Source organism: Schistocerca americana, chromosome 1 (genome assembly GCF_021461395.2).
Source record: "Schistocerca americana isolate TAMUIC-IGC-003095 chromosome 1, iqSchAmer2.1, whole genome shotgun sequence".
NCBI classification, from domain to species: Eukaryota; Metazoa; Arthropoda; class Insecta; order Orthoptera; family Acrididae; genus Schistocerca; species Schistocerca americana.
The window spans coordinates 922821165-922830555 of NC_060119.1; the positions used below are offsets into that span (position 1 = coordinate 922821165).

Consider the following 9391-nt stretch of genomic DNA (forward strand, 5'->3'; position numbering starts at 1 on the left):
TCATCATCATCATCATCGTCGTCGTCATCGTCATCATGAACTTTTCTGAAGACAACGGAGTAAATCAATGAGGTAATATTTGCCCTATCGGTATTCGTGTGAAATAATACCTACTCGTAGTTTTTGAAATGTATCTTCAACCCATTTATGTAGATTGGTATTTTAAGGAGCAAAGAATATTCGTTTCTAAAATTGTCGTAGGGTATCAAGAGAAGAACATATGATTCGTTAAAAAATTGAAAACTATTTTACTTTTCCTTACAAAAGTTTCTAATGTTAGCGACGACTACCCCATTAATTTTCAATACTCTACATTCACCCAGCTAGGTAATATGCACGAAATGGCTGTGCTTAGGTGTTCCTTCTCCACATTTCGTAAAATGTCAGCAGACATTTAGATATGAAAATTGCTCCGTAATCCCGTAATCGTCGTACTAGGAGAAATTACTTTCCGGCCGGCTGCACTGGCGCCGCCTTCACGCTCCCATTACGGTTATCTGGAGAAATCTCACCTCGCCCGGTCAGCACTCAGCCCTCCCTTCCTTTCCACATGGAAGTCTTTCTGCTCGGCCGTGCGTCCGCTTTTTCATTTCCTTTATGCCCACACAGCCGGGCAGCCAGCAGAATGCAATTTCCTGTTCACTGGCCAAGAGCGCCAGAGGCCGGGGTCCGCATACTGCGTCCGATCCCCGCTGTACGCTCGATATCCGACAGACATGCCGTGGTGGGCTGGCATGGCTGCCCAATGGCCGAACACTCGACTCATTTCGATAAAAAAAAGGTATCCAATAAATGATATGAGAGAGGACTTGCTATAGAAAGCCTTGAATATCAGTTAAAATGGCTCTGAGCACTATGGGACTCAACATCTTAGGTCATAAGACCCCTAGGACTTAGAACTACTTAAACCTAACTAACCTAAGGACATCACACACACCCATGCCCGAGGCAGGATTCGAACCTGCGACCGTAGCAGTCCCGCGGTTCCGGACTGCAGCGCCAGAACCGCACGGCCACCGCGGCCGGCTTGAATATCAGTATCCGAGGTGCAGTCTTAAAGTATTAATTACGAATTACATTATACAAAAGTAAATAATGAAATTTTTACATGTTGACAGGTACGTGTTTGCAGTCTTGGGGAACCCAGAAATTCACGCACTTCACTGCCGCAACACGCCACCAGGGGCGCCAAAACTCTGCAGACCAATAGAGATATGTAAAGAAATCATCTGTATTGGCCTGACACAGATGCTTTCCGCTGCTGCCAAAAACGAATGATCGCACTTAGCTCCATTCCATCAATGAGACTGCGCCGCTTTTCTTCCCGCTCCTATGGTGGCGCGATGCGGTACTGTGACCTGAGAATTTAAGGGTGTCCCAGGACTGCAGACTCATACCTGTAAACAAACAAGCAACTAACTACGTAGTTTTGTTTTTCGAGCTGATAACTAAATCTCCGGGAGTAGACAACATTCCATTAGAACTACTGACAGCCTTGGGAGGGCCAGTCCTGACAAAACTCTACCATCTGGTGAGGAAAATGTATGAGACAGGTGAAATACCCTCAGACTTCAAGAAGAATATAATAATTCCAATCCCAAAGAAAGTAGGTGTTGACAGATGTGAAAATTACCGAACTATCAGTTTAATAAGTCACGGCTGCAAAACGTTAACGCAAATTCTTTACAGACGAATGGAAAAACTGGTAGAAGCCTACCTCGGGGAAGATCAGTTTGAATTCCCTAGAAATGCTGGAACACGTGAGGCAATACTGACCCTACGACTTATCTTAGAAGCTAGATTAAGGAAAGGCAAACCTACGTCACTAGCATTTGTAGACTTAGAGAAAACTTTTGAGAATGTTGACTGGAATACACTCTTTCAAATTCTGAAGGTGGCAGGGGTAAAATACACGTAGCGAAAACCTATTTACAATTTGTACAGAAATCAGATGGCAATTATATGAGTCGAGGGACATGAAAGGGAAGCAGTGGTTGGGCAGGGATTGAGACAGGGTTGTAGCCTCTCCAAGATGTTATTCAATCTCTTTATTGAGCAAGTAATAAAGGAAACAAGAGAAAAATTCAGAGTAGGTATTAAAATCCATGGAGAAGAAGAAAAAAAAAAAAACTTTAAGGTTCGCCGATGACATTGTAATTCTGTCAGAGACAGCGAAGGACTTGGAAGAGCAGTTGAACGGAATGGACAGTGTCTTGAAAGAAGGATATAAGATGAACATCAATAAAAGCAAAACGAGGATAATGGAGTGTAGTCGAGTTTGGACAAGAAGAGAATAGAAGCTTTCGAAATGTGGTGCTACAGAAGAATGCTGAAGATTAGATGAATGGATCACATAACTAATTAGGAGGTATTGAATAGAACTGGGGAGAAGAGGAGTTTGTGGCACAACTTGACTAGAAGAAGGGATCGGTTGGTAGGACATGTTCTGAGGCATCAAGGGATCACCACTTTAGTATTGGAGGGCAGCGTGGAGAGTAAAAATCGTAGAGGGAGACCAAGAGACGAATACACTAAGCAGATTCAGAAGGATGTAAGCTGCAGTACGTACTGGGAGATGAAGCAGCTTGCGCAGGATAGGGTAGCATGGAGAGCTGCATCAAACAGTCTCAGGACTGAAGACCACAACAACAACAACAACAACAACTAAATCTTCATGTCTGCCCTTCGTAAACGGTTGTTAATATTAAAAGCAGTAAGAGTTATACTTCAAGTGCTGTTGACGTTCTTCTTAACGCATAGAGATTAGCTGTGTTAAACCTCCGGTGTCCGTTTGAACTGAATGGAAGAATCGTCCGATAAACGAACAGGGACTGTGGTGACTGTGGTGACTTGGAAGTAATAGCAGACTCTAAAGGCACAGTCCAAATGAAGCCCCCCTAAACCCGTAGGTTGGTCTGAATGCAGAATCCTCGGATGCCGCAGTGCCTACGTGGGTAACTAAGCTACTACAAAATGCAAATATTCATCTTTCAATCGATTTCTTGACTACGACGTTAAATTTCACGTATCAGGGTTGTGTTTTAATAATTTAACTGAACTGGCTGTGGGTTCCTGGCACAGCAAGCCTACAACACATGTCCCAGAGACGCATAAAATCACGTAGCTCTAATCAGCATTTTCCCACTCGGAATAACGGCATCAACACACCCAGCAGTGTGCGGTAGCGTTCTCGCTTCCGACGCCCGGGTTCCCGGGTTCGATTCCCGGCGGGGTCAGGGATTTTCTCTGCCTCGTGATGACTGGGTGTTGTGTGATGCCTGTGATGCCCTTAGGTTAGTTAGGTTTAAGTAGTTATAAGTTCTAGGGGACTGATGACCATAGATGTTAAGTCCCATAGTGCTCAGAGCCATTTGAACCATTTTTTTAACACCCAGCAGTTGTTCTCGATGACTGCGCAGACCCTGCGACCGAGCTGTTGTTTATAGGACGGCAACTGCGAAGAAGCTGTATTTGGTACATGAAAATACACTCATGCTCATAAATTAAGGATAATTGCAGAATGTGGTGCCACACAACGTGGCACTACACAAAACTGGCGCTAATAGCATAGGCACATAGGAAACAGACACAACACAGATCTGTTAAGTCCACGGTATTGCTGATAAGTTGAGAAAACCGTCCCGAAACACATGAACTACGAAACGCCACTGTTTCGTACGCATGTACCCTGACATCAGTATGGGATATGATCACCATGCACACGTACACAGGCCGCACAACGGGTTGGCATACTCTGGATCAGGTGGTCGAGCTGCTGCTGGGGTATAGCCTCCCATTCTTCCACCAGTGCCTGTCGGAGCTCCTGAAGTGTCGTAGGGGTTTGAAGACGCGCAGCGATACGTCTACCAAGAGCATCCCAGACGTGCTCGGTGGGGTTTCGGTCTGGAGAACAGGCAGATCACTCCATTCACCTGATATCTTCTGTTTCGAGGTACTCCTCCACGATGGCAGCTCGGTGGGGCCGTGAGTTCTCATCCATCAGGAGGAAGGTGGGATCCACTGCACCCCTGAAGAGGCGGACAAGATGGTGCAAAATGACGTCCCGATACACCTGACCTGTTACAGATCCTCTGTCAAAGACATGCAGTAGTGTATTTGCACCGATCATAATCCCACCTCACACCATCAAATTACGACCTCCATACACGTCCCTGTCAAGGACATTAAGGGGTTGGTATCAGGTTCCTGGTTAACGCCAGATGAAAACGAGGCGAGAATCACTGTTCAGACTAACCTGGACTCGCCCGTGGCCGGCAGTGCTGACCGAGGGTTTCTAGGCGCTACAGTCTGGAACCGCGCGACCGCTAAGGTCGCAGGTTCGAATCCTGCCTCGGGCATGGATGTGTGTGATGTCCTTAGGCTAGTTAGGTTTAAGTAGTTCTAAGTTCTAAGGGACTGATGACCTCAGAAGTTAAGTCCCATAGCTCTCAGAGTCAATTGAACTCGCCTGTGAACATAACCTGCGACCACTCTTCCAATGACCGTGTACTGTGTTCTTGACACCAGGCTCTACGGGCTCTCCTGTGACCAGGGGTCAGTGGAATGCACCTTGTAGGTCTCTGGGAGAATAAACTATGTCTGTTCAGTCATGTGCAGACTATGTGTCAGGAGACAACTGCTCCAGTGGCTGCGGTAAGGTCCCGAGCAAGGCTACCTGCAGTACTCCGTGGCCGTCTGCGGGCATTGATGGAGAGATATCGGTCTTCTTGTGGTGTTGTACACCGTAGAAGTCCCGTACTGTAGCGCCTGGAATCGTTGCCATAATCTTGAGATCACACTTTGTGACACCCGGAGGGCCCGTGCTACGACCTGCTGTGTTTGACCAGCCTCCAGTCGCCCTAGTATTTTACCTCTCATAACGTCATCAGAATGTGTAATTTGAGCCATTTTAAACATACAGTCACCATTAGCACGTCTGAAAACGTCTGCACAGTTACTCACTGCACCGTACTCTGACATGCACCAACACGCCTCTGCGTATGTGGGCTGCTGCCAGCGCCACCGTGAGACGACCGCAGGTCAAATGCACCGCATGGTCATACCCCGAGGTGATTTAAACCCGCAAACCGCCCACCAGAGCGTTGTTTCACCGTGTACCAGCGTTATCCTTAATTTTTGAGCATGAGTACAGTAGACGATTCACGTCTCCTTCTTCATTCTACAGATCGCATGACTGTGGTTCCTCCACTCCTTCTCGGAACTGGTGGATTGTAAATTTGTTGGATTTAAGCCCATGGATGTTTCATTGTTATGAATCGTTCGCTTCCATTCCATTTACTAACCATGTACATAATTCTGTCTGAACAGTTTCTGTAAACATCACTGGAAAAACCTCGATCACAGTGAAATACTTTTCTACAAACTGAAACAGTACTGATCGCAAAAAAAACATTTATTTAAATGCTGACCGGTTGCAGTCTGTTTTGAAGACCATCTTCAGACCATTCTCCAGTGGTGGCAGGTGGTGAACGGAATAGCTGACGTTCGTGTCTCAACAGACGCTACCTGCTCCGTTCACCACTTGCACCTGCTACCATTGGAAAATGGCCTGAAGATGTCTTAAAAATGGACTAAAACAATCCACAGACAATAAATATATTACACCCTTTTGGACAATGTTTTCTTCCTTAACATATTGAGGCTGCGGATCACAAAAAAAAAGTTAATAAACATTTTTTGTACTATCAGGACAGTTACAGTTTTTCAAAAATTCAGTCTTCGGTTGCAGTTGGCCATAATGGACTGATTTCGAGATCTCGGTCCAGTCTCATTGAATCTGCCAGTTTTTACTTGGGTTTTCATCGACTAAGCTCAGAATTTCTTCGTAAAGAAGAGTATCACTTAGAATATAATCCCAAGTTCATCGCTTGTTTCGTTAAGCTTCCTATTGTGTCTTTATGAAAATATCTTTGTGCCCCAGAAACCATAAAAACTTTCACAGTATTCCTGCTTGTTTATTTGTAGAGGTTTCTTTAATAATGTCTATAGTTATAGGCAACTCACCTCTTTCCCTATCAGTTAATATCGCCACACCGCTTAGTGTGCAGGATCTTCCATATTTTACAGGTTCCATAATTGCGATGGCTTTCACTATGTAGAATTTAATAAGATCGTATTGAATAAAACGTAGCCGGCTGCAGTGGCTGAGCGGTTCTAGGCGCTACAGTCTGGAACCGCGCGAGAGGGTCGCAGGTTCGAATCCTGCCTCGGGCATGGATGTGTGTGATGTCCTTAGGTTAGTTAGGTTTAAGTAGTTCTAAGTTCTAGGGGACTGATGACCACAACAGTTAAGTCCCATAGTGCTTAGAGCCTTTTTTTTTTTTTTTTTTAATAAAACGTTGATTTCAGTCTTCATATTCGGTTAATCTTAATACTGCACAATGTTAACGAAGATTAGTACGCTTTCATCTCGGTAACTGAATGGGCCTAGAAATTCTATTTGCAGCATAGTAGTTACATTTTTCGTTGTCTGATTAATCTGCTGATTAAAGGGTGACCTGTTACTGGGATTCGTTTCAACGTGAATTTACTGCAAGTGCACTTCTGTCGGTGGTGGTTCCCCTGCCTCAAGAAGAAGACCAGTCGTATGCCTCCGGTATATATTCAATTTCACCAATACTGAATTCTAACCAATTTGGATATCGGTATGTTGTTTCCGTTACAACCTTTTGCGAAGGATTCTGCACTCGTAAGTGACAAACTTTGCCACACATAGCACAGCTTTGAACTGTTATCATGATCAGGGCCTGAAAAACTTTCACATTTATGCAAGACATTTGTGTAAGACGGGGCATGTTTTCTTTTTTTTTAAAAAAAAAAAAGCTAAAGACATTTAAATGGGTATACGTTGCTACCACCCCTTGCAGTCCTGCTTCATTTGGAAAAGCCTGCCATAAGCCGTCAATGTCAATTGAATTTCGTTATCTAACATTTACATGGGAATATTATGTTTTCTGAAGGTGCGTAAATCTAGTACAGCCATCGAGAGTGACACTCTGATGATTTCACCCAAGACTATCCTTCAGTCTTGTCCATAATTCGTTGGCACTGTGCGTAGTTTTGAGTCTGTTTCAACAAAAAATGCATTCTGAAGGAAAGAAAACTGTAATCCATACACATCTTCTGGAGTGAAATTGATTTTCTAAATAACCGTTCGTCAAAATCGGATACCCGCGATTCGGAGAAGCTGAACCTTATTGCCTCCGAATTAAATGCTGTATGTCCTTACTAGACGCTTCTCATCCTCTTAAAGATGCTACCGTCGAGGATCGTCTCGTAGGACCGCTGCTGCCTAGACAGGATATGAGGGAAAAATCGAAAATGCGTCATTGTTCACTGTGTGTATGGTCAGAACGGGAGCGGTTATCTGTGTCCTGTAAAACGATGACATAAACTTTCGTTACATTGATTTCAGAACTTGGTGTACTTTCGCACGGAACACACGCTACGAATAAGACATTCTCTTCTTAAAGAGTATGCCGCATTCGACGAAACTCATATACACTCCTGGAAATGAAAAAAAGAACACATTGACACCGGTGTGTCAGACCCACCATACTTGCTCCGGACACTGCGAGAGGGCTGTACAAGCAATGATCACACGCACGGCACAGCGGACACACCAGGAACCGCGGTGTTGGCCGTCGAATGGCGCTAGCTGCGCAGCATTTGTGCACCGCCGCCGTCAGTGTCAGCCAGTTTGCCGTGGCATACGGAGCTCCATCGCAGTCTTTAACACTGGTAGCATGCCGCGACAGCGTGGACGTGAACCGTATGTGCAGTTGACGGACTTTGAGCGAGGGCGTATAGTGGGCATGCGGGAGGCCGGGTGGACGTACCGCCGAATTGCTCAACACGTGGGGCGTGAGGTCTCCACAGTACATCGATGTTGTCGCCAGTGGTCGGCGGAAGGTGCACGTGCCCGTTGACCTGGGACCGGACCGCAGCGACGCACGGATGCACGCCAAGACCGTAGGATCCTACGCAGTACCGTAGGGGACCGCACCGCCACTTCCCAGCAAATTAGGGACACTGTTGCTCCTGGGGTATCGGCGAGGACCATTCGCAACCGTCTCCATGAAGCTGGGCTACGGTCCCGCACACCGTTAGGCCGTCTTCCGCTCGCGCCCCAACATCGTGCAGCCCGCCTCCAGTGGTGTCGCGGCAGGCGTGAATGGAGGGACGAATGGAGACGTGTCGTCTTCAGCGATGAGAGTCGCTTCTGCCTTGGTGCCAATGATGGTCGTATGCGTGTTTGGCGCCGTGCAGGTGAGCGCCACAATCAGGACTGCATACGACCGAGGCACACAGGGCCAACACCCGGCATCATGGTGTGGGGAGCGATCTCCTACACTGGCCGTACACCACTGGTGATCGTCGAGGGGACACTGAATAGTGCACGGTACATCCAAACCGTCATCGAACCCATCGTTCTACCATTCCTAGACCGGCAAGAGAACTTGCTGTTCCAACAGGACAATGCACGTCCGCATGTATCCCGTGCCACCCAACGTGCTCTAGAAGGTGTAAGTCAACTACTCTGGCCAGCAAGATCTCCGGATCTGTCCCCCATTGAGCATGTTTGGGACTGGATGAAGCGTCGTCTCACGCGGTCTGCACGTCCAGCACGAACGCTGGTCCAACTGAGGCGCCAGGTGGAAATGGCATGGCAAGCCGTTCCACAGGACTACATCCAGCATCTCTACGATCGTCTCCATGGGAGAATAGCAGCCTGCATTGCTGCGAAAGGTGGATATACACTGTACTAGTGCCGACATTGTGCATGCTCTGTTGCCTGTGTCTAAGTGCCTGTGGTTCTGTCAGTGTGATCATGTGATGTATCTGACCCCAGGAATATGTCAATAAAGTTTCCCCTTCCTGGGACAATGAATTCACGGTGTTCTTATTTCAATTTCCAGGAGTGTATTTGAATAAATGTACTAGTTTACTACCGACTTAACATAATGTAAGAAAAAAAGTCAGACATAAGGTTGCTATTTAATACATTCAGCTAAATTTCAATGGGTGAATATGATGTTTTGTTTGATCTTGCTGAACTACCAGACCGTACAACGGTAACTTCATTAATTAAAATATATGCGATGGCCGGGAATCGAACCCGGATCAACTGCTTGGAAGGCAACTATGCTGACCATTACACCACCATCGCATCTTGCAAAACATTTGTGTCGCACTGTATAAACTAAAAATGTAACATATGCCGAGAACGTTCTGTTGACATTTACGTACGTATGTCGTAGTCTTTCCGGCGCGCATTTTTTTCTTCTACGTTTGCTAGCTACCGGAATACTGAACACTGTCCTCCGTAATCTGCCAGGCGCAGTCTTATGACAAAATTCCTCATTACAGC

General features: G+C 46.2%; 1 non-coding gene across 1 annotated transcript; it reads right to left on the reverse strand.

Moving 5' to 3' along the window:
* Positions 1 to 9118: 9118 nt before the first annotated feature.
* Positions 9119 to 9190, reverse strand: Trnag-ucc. The gene has a single exon. It is a non-coding gene; the product is annotated as a tRNA-Gly (tRNA).
* Between the last annotated feature and the right edge of the window lie 201 nt (positions 9191 to 9391).